Raw genomic sequence first — 8,160 nt, forward strand, 5'->3', positions numbered from 1 at the left:
GGGGGGGCACTCGCTTTCCACTTAAGCTTAGTTTATCTTTTTTAACCACCATATCCATTTATTTAATCAATCTGTTTCTTTGATCTACTCGTTCAACATGTTATCCATTACTTTGAGCTAACTGTTTAGACTTAACTGCTGACTTAGATAACAGGTCAATGGTCTAATTTTCTTTCAGACCAGCGACTAGAGTGGCAATGGAGGGTAAACTCACGGTGGGGCAGGTAATCACACATGCAGAAACTCAAAACTAGATATTTAACCTCAAATGTCGGACCGGGATTTTTGGGAAATACTATCTTAAAGGACTTAACTTCCAATCACACACAACCACACATAAACATAGCTGTAACTTGACCACAAATGAAATCCAGCATGTCCAGGATATGATACATTAAATTGGCATTATGACTCTTTACCCATTTATTGGTTTCCTATAACAAAGATTATTTATAACTGTATGATCCTTTGAAATCATGGCTGGGGATATCAGGGAGTTAAAAAAAAGAAGCTTGTGAGGCGCTCTGTTTGCCAAGCTAATACATGAATGAATCAATCCAAGTACAATTTTCCAGGTAAAGCGTCGCAGCTAAATCCCTCCAGGGCTTTGAAAGTTCAAAAGTTCAAGTCCCACATGACACCTGAACTGCATGAGCTGCAGAGCCACAGCTTTGTTTGGTGATCAGCAAATGATATTTTATCTCCCAGCATTTGTCTGTTCAGATCAACTATGACGAAATGTAACCTTTACAAAGAATGAGAATATAGGTGATCATTGTGTCTGAGTCTGACAACAGGTTGTTTCAGGATGGAAACAGTCTGTTTCAGTTTGTGTGTGTATGTGTCATTAAAGAGTGTCATAAAGAAAGTCAGGCTGACCCACTCTCTCCTCAGTCTCCTCGCTGTTCAAGAAAAGAGTGGAAAGTCCATAAGCAGAAGTTGGAAACTACAACCACAACCAGCCAATGCACAGGACACTTATTCATAGACTCACACACATACACACACACTAGGGGTGGGGAACAAGAGCAGCAGCAGTGGCAGTAGCAGTAAATTGGTACAGACATCCGTCAGAAGCCCCATGAGTCACCCGCTGGAAAACTTACAGCTCACCAAAGCCAGAGTAGATATCCATCAAAAGTGATTGCGGCTGGTGCAAGCTCCTGCAAAAGCACAGTAAGATATGTGCACACAATTATGTCCATATACACACAAACACGTGCTTACTTACACACTTTGCATCATATACCAACTGCATACCTGTGCATGCACCCACACACAAACACAGAAGAGTTTTGTGAGGTTCACGTGAAAATATTGTCTGAATATTTTTGATTTACTTCAAATTCCAACTTTGAAATAGCACTTTAAACGTTGAAATAATGAAAGCATCCACACACATTTGAATTCAACAGTTACAAAAAACAAACATTGCAATTAAATGCATTTTGCATATTCAGCATTTGCAGTTGGTCAAAAAACATCATAGCCATAAACTACAAGTGAAGTGTAATTTTGTTAATATACTTGTAATCAAATTACTTTACATTTTTGGCAAGTAAAATGACCCCTTTACAGACCAAAGTTAAACTGGCATATAATAGAATATCAATTAATCAGGTAATCTAGGTTGATTACAGGTACTTATTTGTGTGTAATCTTATTGTGTAATCCTTAATAACCAGTAACCACTCAACTCGGGTCTCAGATGAAGTGTGTATTTGATATGTGAGGAGAGCAGAATAAATCCTTCTTTTCTGTACAACTTTCGTTATTCCTCTGAACTGCACATCAGATCTCACATATGGCTGCTATGTATTGCACACATCTGCTACACACATTACACTTGCACCTGAATTATGTGGAACATGAGAAACATTAGGACATGGCCCAAGAAGAGCTGTTCATTGAAGGATCTAAATAGCTTGGTATGGTATGGAAGCTCTTCAGTTGTTAATCCCACCCATCCCGCTGTGTATGCTATTTTCAAATATATTTATCGAGAGTTTATTTATGACTATGTAATCATATGTATATTACAAATCATACTATTTCGGATTCAGAAACCTACATGGAACAGAAGACATGGTGACTGTGTTGTGCTGCGTGGTCAGGCAGAGTGGCGCTGCACAGATTCCTGAGACGTCAGACATTCTGGTGTTGGTGGGCCAGCGGCTGCAGCCTGCGCCTCACACATGACCTGCTCAAGGTCAGCAGGTCAGATCCTGTGATAATCCTGTCCGCATAGCAGCATGGCATGCATACGTCAGTCCTCTCCTAAAATCAGAGAGGTTGAAAGCTGTGTGCTTTTCTTTTTTGTTCTATTTTGAATGGTTCCTTAATGTTGCTTGGAATCAATAGTGTTTTCAGGTGTGACAGAGCTGATGGTAAACACACTACATCTTGATTTGATCAACGTCTTCCTATCTGATTTCCACAGTATATGCACTTGCTAGATCCGTTTATGTGAATGTGTGAGCATGTACATGTCTGTGCAAGCATTTACGCTCACATCTGAGTGTGCATGTGTGTTTGCAATTTGTCCTAGGCGGGGGTTCAAAAGGCCCACACCTGCAGGAGATCTGCAGAGAGCATCACTGTCATCTGGAGAAGCGAGAACAGAGAGGGAAAAGAGATGAAACAGAGAACAGAGGGGTCGCACTCCACCCCCAGACATTGTTATTTCAAGCTTTTCTCATCATATTGAGGAAGACAGGAACAATACACAGCACACACACACGCACACGCACACAGGCAAAAGGAGAACTCACTGAGAGCAGCACAGACGGCTCTTTCAGCAAACACAAGACAGAGAACAATCAAAGAGCAGAGAGGCGAGTAGGAGGAGGGATGAGGTGAAAGATATAGACAGCAGGGGAGATAAAGTACCTTATCCAAAGGCGCTTTACTCTTCACTACTTTTACACTTGTGTGATGCAAAACAAGCATCAACACGACCGCAGCTAGAGCCAGCTTTTTCGTACTCTCTATCTCTTTAGCTTTTCACATTTTTCTCCCCCTCTACCAAGCTATGTTTCACAGAGCCTGAGAGAAGTGATACGGGACCAGGAATGAGAAAACTGACAGGTGAGGATACAAAAAAAAGGATGTCTTGTCCAATATTGCAAAGAAAGCAATCAAGCACAAAAAAAGGTTTTCATTCTGACGGTTTATCTAAGTCATCACCCCCACCCCCCCCCCCCCACACACACCACACACACAACACACACACCACACACACACACACACACACACACACACACACACACACACACACACACACACACTACCCCCTTCTCCAGTTGTTAGGAAGGAATGCCTCTCCTGTAGATCTAATGGCAGTTGGGATGATTGATCAGGTGGCAAAGAGACTAGAGTCATTATAAGTCTACAGTCTGTGCGAGCATGCATACATTTGAAGTATGCATGTCACATACATGTGTGTGTACCAGCAGCATCTGTGTATGTGCCGTGGCTGCCTGTAAATTCCTTGTACATCTAGACATGTGTGTGTTAGTGTGGCTTTACAGCAATGGAGACACCAGGACACTTGGCACCACACTGACGTGACCCAACACTCGACCCTGCAGGACGCTAGTGACAGTCTGACATGAAAGATGGAGCACAGAAGAGAACATCAACAGGCAGCAAGAAAATGAAACCCCACTTTAGCTTTGACATCCTTCAATACTGTATCAAACAAAGAGAAGACAGTTTGCATGTTCTTGCACACAAATACAATGTAGTCAATTGAAGTTGTGTTTTGATCTTCACAAGACTGACCCCTTGAACTTTCACACATTTTATAAAGAGAAGAAGAACAGCTAAAGACAACTTCAAGCAATTGGGTAACAGCACTCCAAGAAGAAATCTGTGTGCATTTCCCTCTTGGGAACTGTCAAATTTTGAGGCATGATGCTTCTGCTCTTACTGGCTGCGATACGCTTCTGTGAACATATAGTGCTTCTCCATTGTTAAGCCCTTGCTTTTCTGTCTTTCTCCTTCTTCCTCTCAGTTTTTTTCTCAAAGAAATATTTGTTGGCAGGGCTGAATTAAAGCTTGAATAAACTTCAATGGGCTTGGGATTTTGCCATAAGCCACTGGGCTCATCTAGTGTTGGCATTTAACCCCCTCTACAGGAGAGCAAGATGGCCTTTCAAAACTTTCATTCAGATGTTATCTGTCCAAATGGCAGATGATCACATAATGGCAGACATCGTTTTTTTCTTTCTCTTTCTTCACAATTGTTCTATTCAGCTCTTTGTTTCGGATCCTTTGGGCAGTGAAGTGAGCTAGTCGGTTATGGGCCATCAGCTGAAGGTCAAGTAGGGCAAAGCTTTATGAATCGACTTCATCCCACCTACAAACACAACTGATGAAGCTCCTGGCTTAGGCTGGCCTGGGTCGGAGGCCTTAAAGTGGACCTATCATGCAAAATGCACTTTGTGATGCATATGTGTCCCCGGTACGTCGGGGAACTCACGCAGCGTCAGAAAATAAAACCCTCTCTCTTTTCCTCCGTACCCAAATCTTTTAAAAACGGGTGTACAACGAGCGGATACAGATTTCATCCGCTGTGACGTTATAGCGGCGGCGGACCCACAGAAAGTTGCTATCAGAAACAATGCCTGACGTGTTTTGGAACGTCTTTGTTTACATTAGCAAGCCTCGCTAACACTCAGACTAACCTGTACTGTAGAGCATGTGTTTAAAAAGCAGGAAATAAAAAAAAAAAGAACTCACCTTGTGATAAACCTGCAAGAGAAAAAGCATTTGAGCTCCATACTGTTTCAGAAATAATCTTTGATGTGGTTTAGAACAGGATGGCGTTTTATCACAGCAGAATTTAACTTTATCTCCGGTATAATTCTGATCAGGCATTAGCTCCGCATCCTCTTCTTCTTTTTTTTCAAGCTAAGGACCCAAGATCCGCATCTCTCTAACAGGGCTTCAAAAGAGGGGTTTGAGCAATATGAGGGATGGCTACAATGGGTGAACTGTTTGGTATTTTGAAAAAAAACCAAACAGACATGTTTTGTATAGGTATGGCCCTACAATATATGTTTCAAATATAGCATGATAGGTCCACTTTAAAATAAGTGTACCTTCAACTCCAGCTTGTGATCTTTATTGCATGTAATTTCTCTCTAGCTCTCTTATGTTTCCTATCAGACTGTCAGCTTTAATTACAGAAAGTAAAGGATATGGACAAATAAGTGGAGTTCATTCAGACAACTCGCGTGGTCTTAATATGTTTATTATAAGCAGCAGTTTGAGTTTGGCGTCCAGGCTCGGGCCTCATCACTCCACAGATTTACAAAGAACATGAGTGATGATTAGATAACTATCCCCCGAGCATACAGGTGGAAGCTGGGGTGGAGCTGGGGTGGTGGTGGGTCAGGCGAGCAGCAGCCACATGAAACACAGCAGCAGGAACATGAACGCAGCAATAGCAAGTGAACACAGCAGCAGCAGCAGCAGCAGCGAGACAGAGGCAAGAAGACCTGGCAGCTTAAATAGAGCGGCATGTTTAGGAGAATGTGTTTGGTTGGTGGACGAGGTGCGTCACGTGTTAATGTATCATTGGTGCTCGAGTTGACTGCCTGAACTAGCTCGCAGGCTTCGCCCCATTTTTCAAAAACAATTAACAACATTTGAGAGATAGGGCTGAAATCATGTTTGCAGATCAGTGCCCTTGTGTGGTATGCTTACCAGTCGCCTCATGCCTCACATATTAGCCAATATCTATCAAGTTTTAAATATAGCAAGGCCTGAGGTGAACAGGAAGTCAGGGAGGTAAAGTGAGTGAGTGATTTATACATGGTTGCAACTGTTAAGGAGTCTAAAATGATCGCCAACACCTCAATCCCCGACCCTCCGCCCTTTAATTGTGCCGGACTTTCCTCTTGCGCTTTCATGTTTAGTTTTCCAGTCAGCTCCCAACTTCCCCAGACACCTTCTTGCAAAGGGAAGAGTGGAAACTGAATCAATCAGCTGCTCTTCCTCAAGGTTTCCTTCTGTTTGTGGAGGAACCAGGAGGACGATCCCAGTGAAGCCCGTCAGGCCTCCACTAACACTGCTGCTGTTTAGTAATAGTCAGAGAGGAGCTCCCACAGGCAGATATAGCTTTTATATGTTTACACAGGTTAGATACAAATCACTTGGCAGCCACCAAAGGCTGTATGTACAGAGCATTGAGAAGTGTGTGCAGTGTCGTCAACTGTAAGATCAGTGTTATATTTAGAAAATGGAAACACCTTACAATGCACTTTAGTTGTCTGTTTTCTACTTTTTCAGTACGGTTGCAACTCAATTTCTCAGAGCCCAAGGTGACATCCTCGAATGTTTTGTCCCACCTTGAAATGAAGTTTACAGACTACCAAGAAAATCAGCAAACACACATACTCACAGGGAATCTAGAACCAACATTATTTTAAACAATTTTTAGTGAATATATGTATACTTAATTTTAAGTCGATCAGCTCCTAAATTGAAAAGTTATTTGTGCTCTACTTTTCAGGTTTTCTTCCAACTGGCCGTCAAAAAAGTGGTAAATCATTTTTGTCTACCGCACAATTGGGATGTGTGCAAGGGATCAATAAGCCTATGTGCGTGAAAGTGTATGAAAGGCTATTATGCGAAAGGAGAAGTAGGGTCAATGTTTTTCCCTGTGTGAGTCAACTTCCTTCACAGACGCTGTAATTGGCACAGCACACATCCTCACACACACAGACACAGACACACACACAAACACACACACATAAGATCAAAGCAGAGATATCACATTATGACTGGTAATCTTGCGCCATCTGTAGGTCAGAGAGGATTTAAATATAAGACATTATTTTTATCCTGAGAAAATGTTATTGTCACATTTGGTGTGTCTCTAATGAAAAGATGTCCATATATTTCCTACCACTCTTCAAGACTTGACAGGATTTCTCCTATATCACCTCTGCAACAGTGTTAAGTAACACTAAAGATGTCGCCTGTGAATGGGTGCAAAATATATGGTAGGTCAGGTGCCACTCTATGTGTCTCTCTTTCCACTTGTCTGTCAATATTAAGTGTGAAAGAGAGAGGCAGCATTCACACTGGGCCCACCCTCAATAGTTAGCAGCTTCCCAGCGCGATTTAATTTTTCCTAAAACATTTAGTGGGCCGATTGGAAAGTTTTAAATAAACCCAAATGAATACAAACACAGTCTTGCCTATAAAACAAGGATTTCTCTGAGAACGAAGAAGCCAACACTTTGTCTCCTGTGAGCCCTATTCAGCAGTAAAATTCCATATACCTACATTTATGTTTTCCCACTCTGAATATTTTTGGATTTGTTTTCTGTGTTAACGACTAAAGGGAGGGAATGACAAGAGAGAAGAAGGAGAAAAGGTCAGGGTATGAATGGGCCCCTTAACTCCTCTGGTTAGCTACACTGCTAGCATTACAAGTTGTTCCCTTGCCCTAAAGGTATGTTTTTACTTTGGACGATTTACCTTCTTTCATAGCCCTTAATCATGTGTTAAATTCTTTTATAAGGAAAATCTAGATCTCTCTCTGTGTTTTCTTTTTTCACCTCCATCAATGTGCCAAAGTAGAAGCTTAATAAAACCATCACTCATGAGGACTCACCGAGGAGACCTGCAACTTGACAAACCAGAGAACCTTTACATGTGAGGAGAGCCTGCATTGGAAGAGCTGAATAGTAGGGGTCATACACCACAGATCTTAAACTCTTTGTGCTTTCGATTTATCAAATGCTAGCTGTATTGCTCCAGCTCCAGGAATGTCAACTATTCGATAGATTGCAGAGACATTTTCCACAAGCATTTATGATGATCAGGAGACAAAGCCAAATGACTTCATTTTGTAAATGACGTTCCCATTTAGAGTTAAATAGACAATAATGCAGGGCATGCTTTAGGTTGGGACTACCTTAGTCTCTACCGAGGTGCTTTGCAAGCTTTTTCACACAACCTTTCACAGTGTGGTTGTTGCCTAAAAATGTCTTGTTCAGTGTTTGGTTGTTTTAACTTTTTTGCACACCTATCTGCTTGTCTTGTGGGTGGTCAGCTTCAGCGTCTTTCTGTAAGGCAATCTGAGATGAGGATTGAGCAAAGAGGAAGTAAGAAGTAAATCTGTTTTTTTAAGAGCTCTGAGGG

The sequence above is a fragment of the Notothenia coriiceps genome, unplaced genomic scaffold (genome assembly GCF_000735185.1).
Source record: "Notothenia coriiceps isolate Sejong01 unplaced genomic scaffold, NC01 NC01_scaffold00009970, whole genome shotgun sequence".
Taxonomy (NCBI): Eukaryota; Metazoa; Chordata; class Actinopteri; order Perciformes; family Nototheniidae; genus Notothenia; species Notothenia coriiceps.